We start from the raw sequence: 12,173 nt of genomic DNA, 5'->3' as shown, positions 1-12,173 counted from the left end.
CTTGATATTGTTAAATTTCTAATAAACTAAAGAAGAATAAAGTCAATTGTATATAATAGATTTATTATTAAACTATTGTTTAACATAGGCAAAATTGCTCAATGTTTCATTTTAATTTAGGAAATTATTAATTGTTTCATTTAAATCTTAAAATTATAAGACGTAACTATTGATAATATAAATGTTGGGTGGCCCAAAAATCAGTTAATGTCGTAATTAATTTATTTGTTAGGTTGTAATATTTAAATTGTAAGCCTATGCATTAAGTGCTGTCAGCTTAAATATACAGAAAATCCATTTAGTTTATTCACTGTAATTAAAATAAACATAATAAAATATCTGTTATATTATAAATTTCCTATCTTTCTATTAAAATTAAGAAGAATTTATATAAAACTTAATTGACAAATTGAATTTTTCCCAAGTTACAGGATTATCTGGAGAAAATAAATTTATTTACTGCATATATATTAAAGGAATTTATATTTTCCACTACTAAAATTACTATATTAAATTCAATTTCTTATTAAAATGCAAAACAAATATACATTCAACTTCTAATAATAACCACCTGTAACTGGCGACCATTTTTCGTAAAGGTGGAATGAAAATAACCCCCAAAACAACCATCACGTTAGTGTCCATTGTTCAGAGGTTTGATTATTTAATTTTGAATTATACTAAATTATTTTATGTAATAATTTAGTGCAAAAATGTAAATTATTGTATTTGAATTTAATAAAACAATTATCATTTTCTGATATAAAATGCTGGCAACGTTGCTGCTGACTTTCCTGGCATTCTTTATTTGTTTTCATCCCTAATAATTGATACCATTATCTTTAAGTCTTCAGATTGATACGGGAGACATTAAAAGAGTGAAGCCATATCTCTCAAACCAATAGCCCGATTTCCCTGAAAATTTCCAGAAGTATTTCACCCTTATTGATAAATCTTCCTACAAAATTTTATAAAATTTCGACAAAAGGTACAGGAGTTATTAAGCTTCAAAATGCGGGAATAAAGTTGTGTTCCTAATACACACACTACATCCATACATACAGAAAAAAACCCCATATTTTTTGTACATTTTTCGACGTTTCAAGATATCCTGAGTCCAAAAACGTCATAATTTCCCTTTGTGTATAACAGTCACAAAAGTACAGTGAGGTATAAAAAATCAAATTTATTTTGTGTAATAATAAAAATAATACATGTAAGTATGAAAAGAAAGCAAAAAACAATTAAAATGCTTTTGTTATTTTAAAATAAAATAGTTCTTATACATTAAAAAATTTAACTTTTTTTTTCTATTTTAAATTGAAAATGTGATGAAACAATTCTCCATCTTATCACTATAAAGAACTCATTTTTCTGTTCTTCTATGCAATATTTTTCTAAGACAATTTTCTATTTTCTTGTCAAGAAAACACAAAACCACCTGGGACCTTTTCTCTTCTTTTATTTTATGTAACACAACGCTATTTAATCCAAAAAATAAAACGATTTTCTACTTTAAAAAAGCAAAAACCTTGACCTAACACCACCATCAAGTCAACTGCAAGAGATCTTCGTATTTAAAAGTTAATTTAAAAAAATATATAAATATATAATTAAAAAAAAGCTTACTATACGTCGATTTTCTCGAGATACTTCACATAACCCCCATTAGCTCCTCAACCGCGCGACCTTTAACTACCAAAATTTAAAAGCATTAAGAACCGTAATGCATAAATATCCCAGCAAAATTTCAGAAATATTCGACAAAAAGTACAGGAGTTATTAAGCTTCAAATTGGGTAAACAATTTCCATTTTGTTTCTTACTTTCGAATATTTTTAGTAATTTACCTGATTATTATGATAAATAAGATCTTCGGGAAACACTTTTTTTATAATAAATAGCATTTAATTTATGTAACTGAAGCATCAATTTTCTTTAAATAATTTATATAATTTAGAAACAAGATGCTACATCAGCACCTTTAGGAGTGGTGCTATAAATCGTTATCTGACACAGTTACACTTTCTAATTTACTTTCTAAAGCCGAATAATGATTTTAATCTTCTAAAAAATGTACACAATGACATAATATCTGATAAATGATTACTTCTTCCCTGAAAATAACGTATAAATCATCGTGTAACATGGACTTTTATCAATATTTAAACAAGATGTATCGTTACGACCTGTGGGGTATTTATGGGGGTGATGTTGGATTCCTCCCTAGAGATTTCAGGAGTAGAGTTAAAACTTTAAAAAAATTCACTTAAAAAAATCTAAAATTACATTTTATTAATGGATAATTCAATATCTATCAATTATGTCATTCCTTATTATAATAAAAAAAAAGTAATGCTCTTTTTTAAAAAATTGTATAAATACAAAACGACATATTCACAAAGGTAAAAAACCTCGCTTCTGTCTATCTTTCCGCCGTTTCTACACCATCAGCAATCCTTAAAAACAATTCACAAGTTTCCGAGACGACCTTCCTTTTTAGGCTACTGTTTCGGCAAAAAATGTAAATATAGGTAAAGCGTCCTCTGGTGTTTATTAGCCATTTTTCACAATATCACATTTTAAGTAAAAATAGTAAAATAAACTATGGCCGGCGTAAATTACATTTTTAAAAAATTGTATAAATACAAAACGACATATTCACAAAGGTAAAAAACCTCGCTTCTGTCTATCTTTCCGCCGTTTCTACACCATCAGCAATCCTTAAAAACAATTCACAAGTTTCCGAGACGACCTTCCTTTTTAGGCTACTGTTTCGGCAAAAAATGTAAATATAGGTAAAGCGTCCTCTGGTGTTTATTAGCCATTTTTCACAATATCACATTTTAAGTAAAAATAGTAAAATAAACTATGGCCGGCGTAAATTACATTTTTAAAAAATTGTATAAATACAAAACGACATATTCACAAAGGTAAAAAACCTCGCTTCTGTCTATCTTTCCGCCGTTTCTACACCATCAGCAATCCTTAAAAACAATTCACAAGTTTCCGAGACGACCTTCCTTTTTAGGCTACTGTTTCGGCAAAAAATGTAAATATAGGTAAAGCGTCCTCTGGTGTTTATTAGCCATTTTTCACAATATCACATTTTAAGTAAAAATAGTAAAATAAACTATGGCCGGCGTAAATTACATTTTTAAAAAATTGTATAAATACAAAACGACATATTCACAAAGGTAAAAAACCTCGCTTCTGTCTATCTTTCCGCCGTTTCTACACCATCAGCAATCCTTAAAAACAATTCACAAGTTTCCGAGACGACCTTCCTTTTTAGGCTACTGTTTCGGCAAAAAATGTAAATATAGGTAAAGCGTCCTCTGGTGTTTATTAGCCATTTTTCACAATATCACATTTTAAGTAAAAATAGTAAAATAAACTATGGCCGGCGTAAATTACATTTTTAAAAAATTGTATAAATACAAAACGACATATTCACAAAGGTAAAAANTAAAAAAACTAACAATAGACAAGAAAGAAGGAAAAAGCAAGGAAAAAATTGATGCTGGTAGCGATAAAAGATAAGAGTAGACACGAAGAAATAAAGGTAAAAACTGCGAGAGAGTGAAATTATCTGATAGTAACTTTACAGCCAAATAGTGATTCGAGTTCTCTCGATAACTACAATAGTGATGAAAGTAATATTGACCAACTTCACAGATGTTAACTATTGCGAGTGCTTGAAGTTTTGATAACAGTCGAGAAGTTCAAACATATAAACTTAAGAAGCAAGAAGTATTTCCAGAATATGAAAACGAAAATGATGAGAAAAAAGAAAGTATCTGATGATTTTCAATCTTGAAAATAACTTATTATGTTTGACTTATTTCGAAACCGTGTCTTATTTTAATTCTTTTTTTACTTCACAACTGGGTTCATAGGTAGACACTGTAGCATCTTAAGATAAAGAGTGAAGTTAAAGATGCCCATCCAGTCGTGAAGTAAAACAGAAAAAATAACCTTATTATGTGGCATAATTTTGAAAGTAACCTTCCATTCAAACATGATTTTTTTTTAATTTTGCTATTCGAGGAATGTAAATAAATGAGTAAATATTTAATATATTTATGAAAAAACCCAGCAACGAGTTGCTTAACTTTCCTGGTAACATTTAGTGACGCCATCTGTTATCGTATTTTATTAAAAAACAATTTTATTTTTATAAAATGGCAAAAAGCTTAATTTTTAAGTGTAAGAATGAGTTTTATAAAAAAAAAATAATTCCTCAACAAATATATTTATTTTTCAAATTTTTTTCATTTATATTCTATCTGTTCAGTATCCTACTGAGACTTTGTGCCCACCTGTGACTGAGTGGATAACACACACCCACACACAAACACAAAAATCAGAACACTGGACGTAAATTTACCCTCACCAACATGCTGGCGACGTGGAGTTTTCCGGATTTTTTCATGTGTCTAACACCTAAATAAGGGTCAATTTTCTATATAAATCTTCTCTTGAGGCATCCCTCTCGGCAGAACGCCCACATGTTATGCGGCCATATTTCAAGAATCCTATTCAATCCCTACAGGAATTTTCTCTCCTCCTTCTTATCTCTCCTAGATCCTTCAATAGACTCTCACACTAATAACATATCAGTATCTAAACGTATAAATGCATTGCTGTTTGATTCTGTAGACTTATATAAATTGATTAAAAGAAATTAAAAATGTAACTTATTTAAACAATTAAATTTAATATATAGCAAAACCAGTTCAAAACCAGTAAAAAAATATGCGAGTCCGGTTTACACAAGTTTTATCGTATTAAAAATTTAATTTAAACTTTTATAAATATATTATTTTTCAAATAGATTTTAATAAAGAATAAACAATATGTTCAGTAGCCAACATGAATTTTTATTTTGCTTATATTACAAATTCCTCATCAATCTTTTCTTCATCATTTAAATTTAATTAATTGGATTTTAATGGTTTAACGTCCATACTGTTTATATCGTGAAGGCAAGTGAAAAAAAAAATGAGGTGTATTAAAAAATACCATATTCAAAAATTGACAAAACATTACTTTAATGCTTAGAAAATTTCTTTCTGTCAATCTATATTAATTAAGAAAACTTTATAAATATACTCACTTAAGTATTTTAATCAAAACCGTAAAATTGTTTCCTACATCAACTTTCAAAACTAAAGAATTTAATCAATAAAAATTTTTAAAAAATTATTAAACTGCTAGTAAATATACTGTATACTTTAACGTTAACTATATAATATTTTTCGATTTTATTAAATAAAAAAATTATATAAATGTATTTAATTTTTATTCCATTGTTAACTAGGGTTGATCTAAAAGTTGGGCATCATTTTAAGAATTTATATCGCAATCAATTTTATTCTTATCTGTTCAAATGGGTAATTCAGTTTCCTTTTCAACTCAATTGTTAGGCTGCAATTTTCAAAAATTGTAGATTTATAAATTTCCACTGGATACTTGTCTGTCTGTTCTTCCTTAATCTCGGGAACGTAGTTAGTTAAGATGAAAGTTAAGACAAGCTTAGGAGTAGGGGTCACGATTAACTATTATATACGTTATTTTTCAATTTAAAATTATTTTTCAACGGAGTTAGAGGGATTTCCTGCATGACTCCATTATCAAAAGGAAAAGTATGATGTACAGGGGCAAGACAGTATTAAAAATTGAGAGCATTGTGGCAAAAAATTGCAACCTAGCAAAGTGAAATTGGCACAATGCTGGGTTGCAATTTATTAATGCTGAGTGAGCAATTATTTATTGTGATATCGTCACAATAAATAATTGCTCGTTACTATGTGCATTCCGCTTTTTATTTGGAGCCACTCTGTAAATGCATTACTTCATGGAGGAAATCGTATCTAAACTTCGTATAAAATGTTTATACTACAATAGAAAATTGAGTGTTTTCGTGGAAACTGCATTTTGTTAACATGCAGTTTCCACGAAAACACTCAAGTTTCTATTCAAGGATCAAAATTTACTGAGTTATAAACGTTTAAAGCTTTTGCCTCACTCTACACAATGTAATGTTTTCTGTACTCTAATTATATATTTAAATTTTACACTTTGTTACGGAGTTTAGCGGAAATATTTCGCAAAGGAAGCTACAAGTTGCTCGAATACACACGTTGTAATTATTTGCAGAAAGAGTGCATAAAAATGTTCGAAGATGCAGAAAGCAAAGAACAAATTGCTCAAATGGGAAGATTAAAAACAATTGCACGAATGTGGTATGATATTGAAGATAAAATCCTTGTAATCATTCCTATCAATTGTCTGTAATTTTCTCTAATCACATTCAACGATAATTTTCATAGAGTAGGATGCTCTTGTTAGCTTCTAAGAACTTTAAATAAATAATTAAATTAAATTATTTAATATTTTAAAGATAAAAAAATAACAGTTATAAAAACACAATTCCTGACAAGTTGGGTGATAAGCTATAGTTATCGGAGAAGCTATTACATGCTATGCTGGCTAATCAATAATGGTTAGTTGACCAAACCATTGATCTGTAAACAATAATGATATAAACATCTAGTTATTTTGTCCAATTTGCGAATGATTAAAGTAACTTATTTACAGAACAATGGTATCAGAAGTAGGAGATCGATTATATCTATAAGAATTGTTTGATCGTTTCTTTTTTCTAAATTTATTTATACGAAAAATAAAATAAGTTCTGTTATATTATTTGAAGCACGAAAATGTGTAATTATATATGTGAAAATTGTGGTATTCTTTCCATAATATCTCGGTTCTTTGAAGCAAAGCTATAGGCTTTTTTGGGTATCAAATGTTATGAATTTTAAATTTATTATTGGGTTGCAATTTGAAAAAATTGTAGACCTATACATTTCTACTGTCGTTAATCTCTCTATCTGTCCTTTCCTAATCTCGAGAAAGAAGTTAGATAGATCAAATTCAAGAGAAAGATGGAAAGATAAGCAACAGAAGGCTCAGATTAACTAAATGGTAACTTCTAACGCAAACAAGAAATTACGTGGTTTCAATTCAAATATTTTCTCTTGAATTCAGTTAGATAGACTCTGTTGCTAACAGGAAAAGTATGATGTACAGGGGTAAGACATTACTGAATAATTGAGAACATTGCGGCGATGTCATAATAAATAATTGCTCATTTATTTTATATATTTATATTAACTTTTATTTTGTTATTTTTCATATTTCATTAAAATACAGTAAAACCTGTGTAAACCGGTATCACACGGTACCTGTTATGAAGTTTTGCTGTAGTTTCTTTAACCTCTTCATTGGAATACTGAAAAACTGTGACGTTACTAAACTTGTTGTTAACTTGTAATTAACTTGTGTATAACTTTGTCTTTTCTTCGCTTGTGCTTAAAAATATTAATACAAAAAATAAGAATCGTATTTCTTCAGGCAATAACAATGAAATTCTTAAAGTTTTGATAGTTTTATTGACAATTATCTGAAGTATCCCTCTTGAACTTTCTCATATTTGAAGTAAAGAAATGTAACTTAAAAAACTTACTGTTGAACAAAGAAGTTTCTTTGATATAATTATAAGAAATTTAATTTATTTTTAATTCTTTTAAAGTATGTTCGTTAATTATGCTTTTTCATGTTTTAACCTACTTATTGTTATATTATTTGTACTGAAATTAACATTTAATAGAAAAAAATTCCTGGATGCAATTTTTAATCATATTTTTAATTAATTTAATTTATAATATATGCTCTCCACCTCAAATTAGTAGTGTATTGCCCCTGTACATCATACTCTTCCTGATAACAACTGTTATGCAGGTCATTTATGCAACTCCTTTCTGGAAAAAAATCTTTTGAATTGTACAATTTTTTCAAATTACAGTCCAATAAATTATTGTATTTATATTTTGGTATAGATTATTATTTTTTATAGTAAAATACAATTTTTATATGAAATTTTACGTTTACTACGAATAATAATACAGTGATACTTCGTATTTCGAACGTTTCAGAGTTTAAACAATCTCCCAAAATCAATTAAATTACAAGTATGAGGCATCATGATTGAATCGAATAAAAGTGATGCCCTGTTAAAACTTTTAAAATATATTAAAGTATTTGATTTATTTTATAGGAAAATCAATGCTGTTTTTAGCGATTGTAGGAAATATATTAGACACGCGTGCCTCATTAGAGACAGTTTCTCACAAGATTATAACGTAAGCTATAATAAAATGCTTGTAGTAAGTTAAATAACGAAGAAAAGTGTATTTTTATTAGTCTGATTATTACTTTTATATCAAATAAATCAAAAATTCCATAGAAATAAGCTGACGTTGAACTAATCTCGAATGTTTTCAGCAGGACAGTTACAATTTCCAGTCAGATACAGATGATAAAAGTTCACAATATTTTATAAAATTAGCTGATTAACGTTTGTTTTTACGTTATTTACCTCTGTTTTTTTATCTTATCTTTACGATTGCTCACTAAATTTTTCAAAAGATTCAATTTAAAGTTAACTCATATCAAGCAATCTTAGTGAACTTGATAGACAATAACTTATATATGAATATTTCTTCAGTTTTCTTCCTTCTCTATCTCACAAGTTAATTAAATTTATTAATATTGTAATGTTTATATACTGTATATTTATATTTTTAATTAAAGATATTTAATTAAAGATATTTAGGAGTGGTGCTATAAATCTTGTAATAATTATATAATAAATTGTTGAGTGAGATGAAGAGAAGGGCATGAGATAAGAAACCTTAAGGTACTGTACACATGTACTGGTATACCTTGACAAGTATATCGAATAGGCGCACCTGTCAGGTGTACCGGTAAGTGTATCGGCTTTAGATTGTAATTAAATTCCAATTAAAGTGTTTTTCCCCCTAAAGAATGATGCCAGTTTTGAATATTTAATTTTCTTATATATTTTTAAAATCTTTAATTTAAAAAAAAATATAAATATATTAATTAAAAAAAAGCTTACTATACGTCGATTTTCTCGAGATACTTCACATAACCCCCATTAGCTCCTCAACCGCGCGACCTTTAACTACCAAAATTTAAAAGCATTAAGAACCGTAATGCATAAATATCCCAGCAAAATTTCAGAAATATTCGACAAAAAGTACAGGAGTTATTAAGCTTCAAATTGGGTAAACAATTTCCATTTTGTTTCTTACTTTCGAATATTTTTAGTAATTTACCTGATTATTATGATAAATAAGATCTTCGGGAAACACTTTTTTTATAATAAATAGCATTTAATTTATGTAACTGAAGCATCAATTTTCTTTAAATAATTTATATAATTTAGAAACAAGATGCTACATCAGCACCTTTAGGAGTGGTGCTATAAATCGTTATCTGACACAGTTACACTTTCTAATTTACTTTCTAAAGCCGAATAATGATTTTAATCTTCTAAAAAATGTACACAATGACATAATATCTGATAAATGATTACTTCTTCCCTGAAAATAACGTATAAATCATCGTGTAACATGGACTTTTATCAATATTTAAACAAGATGTATCGTTACGACCTGTGGGGTATTTATGGGGGTGATGTTGGATTCCTCCCTAGAGATTTCAGGAGTAGAGTTAAAACTTTAAAAAAATTCACTTAAAAAAATCTAAAATTACATTTTATTAATGGATAATTCAATATCTATCAATTATGTCATTCCTTATTATAATAAAAAAAAAGTAATGCTCTTTTTTAAAAAATTGTATAAATACAAAACGACATATTCACAAAGGTAAAAAACCTCGCTTCTGTCTATCTTTCCGCCGTTTCTACACCATCAGCAATCCTTAAAAACAATTCACAAGTTTCCGAGACGACCTTCCTTTTTAGGCTACTGTTTCGGCAAAAAATGTAAATATAGGTAAAGCGTCCTCTGGTGTTTATTAGCCATTTTTCACAATATCACATTTTAAGTAAAAATAGTAAAATAAACTATGGCCGGCGTNCGAGGTTTTTTACCTTTGTGAATATGTCGTTTTGTATTTATACAATTTTTTAAAAATGTAATTTACGCCGGCCATAGTTTATTTTACTATTTTTACTTAAAATGTGATATTGTGAAAAATGGCTAATAAACACCAGAGGACGCTTTACCTATATTTACATTTTTTGCCGAAACAGTAGCCTAAAAAGGAAGGTCGTCTCGGAAACTTGTGAATTGTTTTTAAGGATTGCTGATGGTGTAGAAACGGCGGAAAGATAGACAGAAGCGAGGTTTTTTACCTTTGTGAATATGTCGTTTTGTATTTATACAATTTTTTAAAAATGTAATTTACGCCGGCCATAGTTTATTTTACTATTTTTACTTAAAATGTGATATTGTGAAAAATGGCTAATAAACACCAGAGGACGCTTTACCTATATTTACATTTTTTGCCGAAACAGTAGCCTAAAAAGGAAGGTCGTCTCGGAAACTTGTGAATTGTTTTTAAGGATTGCTGATGGTGTAGAAACGGCGGAAAGATAGACAGAAGCGAGGTTTTTTACCTTTGTGAATATGTCGTTTTGTATTTATACAATTTTTTAAAAATGTAATTTACGCCGGCCATAGTTTATTTTACTATTTTTACTTAAAATGTGATATTGTGAAAAATGGCTAATAAACACCAGAGGACGCTTTACCTATATTTACATTTTTTGCCGAAACAGTAGCCTAAAAAGGAAGGTCGTCTCGGAAACTTGTGAATTGTTTTTAAGGATTGCTGATGGTGTAGAAACGGCGGAAAGATAGACAGAAGCGAGGTTTTTTACCTTTGTGAATATGTCGTTTTGTATTTATACAATTTTTTAAAAATGTAATTTACGCCGGCCATAGTTTATTTTACTATTTTTACTTAAAATGTGATATTGTGAAAAATGGCTAATAAACACCAGAGGACGCTTTACCTATATTTACATTTTTTGCCGAAACAGTAGCCTAAAAAGGAAGGTCGTCTCGGAAACTTGTGAATTGTTTTTAAGGATTGCTGATGGTGTAGAAACGGCGGAAAGATAGACAGAAGCGAGGTTTTTTACCTTTGTGAATATGTCGTTTTGTATTTATACAATTTTTTAAAAATGTAATTTACGCCGGCCATAGTTTATTTTACTATTTTTACTTAAAATGTGATATTGTGAAAAATGGCTAATAAACACCAGAGGACGCTTTACCTATATTTACATTTTTTGCCGAAACAGTAGCCTAAAAAGGAAGGTCGTCTCGGAAACTTGTGAATTGTTTTTAAGGATTGCTGATGGTGTAGAAACGGCGGAAAGATAGACAGAAGCGAGGTTTTTTACCTTTGTGAATATGTCGTTTTGTATTTATACAATTTTTTAAAAATGTAATTTACGCCGGCCATAGTTTATTTTACTATTTTTACTTAAAATGTGATATTGTGAAAAATGGCTAATAAACACCAGAGGACGCTTTACCTATATTTACATTTTTTGCCGAAACAGTAGCCTAAAAAGGAAGGTCGTCTCGGAAACTTGTGAATTGTTTTTAAGGATTGCTGATGGTGTAGAAACGGCGGAAAGATAGACAGAAGCGAGGTTTTTTACCTTTGTGAATATGTCGTTTTGTATTTATACAATTTTTTAAAAATGTAATTTACGCCGGCCATAGTTTATTTTACTATTTTTACTTAAAATGTGATATTGTGAAAAATGGCTAATAAACACCAGAGGACGCTTTACCTATATTTACATTTTTTGCCGAAACAGTAGCCTAAAAAGGAAGGTCGTCTCGGAAACTTGTGAATTGTTTTTAAGGATTGCTGATGGTGTAGAAACGGCGGAAAGATAGACAGAAGCGAGGTTTTTTACCTTTGTGAATATGTCGTTTTGTATTTATACAATTTTTTAAAAATGTAATTTACGCCGGCCATAGTTTATTTTACTATTTTTACTTAAAATGTGATATTGTGAAAAATGGCTAATAAACACCAGAGGACGCTTTACCTATATTTACATTTTTTGCCGAAACAGTAGCCTAAAAAGGAAGGTCGTCTCGGAAACTTGTGAATTGTTTTTAAGGATTGCTGATGGTGTAGAAACGGCGGAAAGATAGACAGAAGCGAGGTTTTTTACCTTTGTGAATATGTCGTTTTGTATTTATACAATTTTTTAAAAATGTAATTTACGCCGGCCATAGTTTATTT

General features: G+C 28.8%; 1 long non-coding RNA gene across 1 annotated transcript; it reads right to left on the bottom strand.

The window, feature by feature from the left end:
* Nucleotides 1–2,625: 2,625 nt before the first annotated feature.
* LOC111619047 lies at nt 2,626–9,939 on the bottom strand. Its single transcript, XR_002755675.1, has 2 exons — nt 9,773–9,939; nt 2,626–3,205 (listed from the first exon to the last, which is right to left on the bottom strand). It is a non-coding gene; the product is annotated as an uncharacterized LOC111619047 (long non-coding RNA).
* Nucleotides 9,940–12,173: the final 2,234 nt, after the last annotated feature.

This window comes from Centruroides sculpturatus, unplaced genomic scaffold, assembly GCF_000671375.1.
Source record: "Centruroides sculpturatus isolate CEXI.00-Female unplaced genomic scaffold, Cexi_2.0 scaffold97, whole genome shotgun sequence".
Lineage (NCBI taxonomy): Eukaryota > Metazoa > Arthropoda > Arachnida > Scorpiones > Buthidae > Centruroides > Centruroides sculpturatus.
This window is presented reverse-complemented; position numbering and strand designations above follow the sequence as displayed.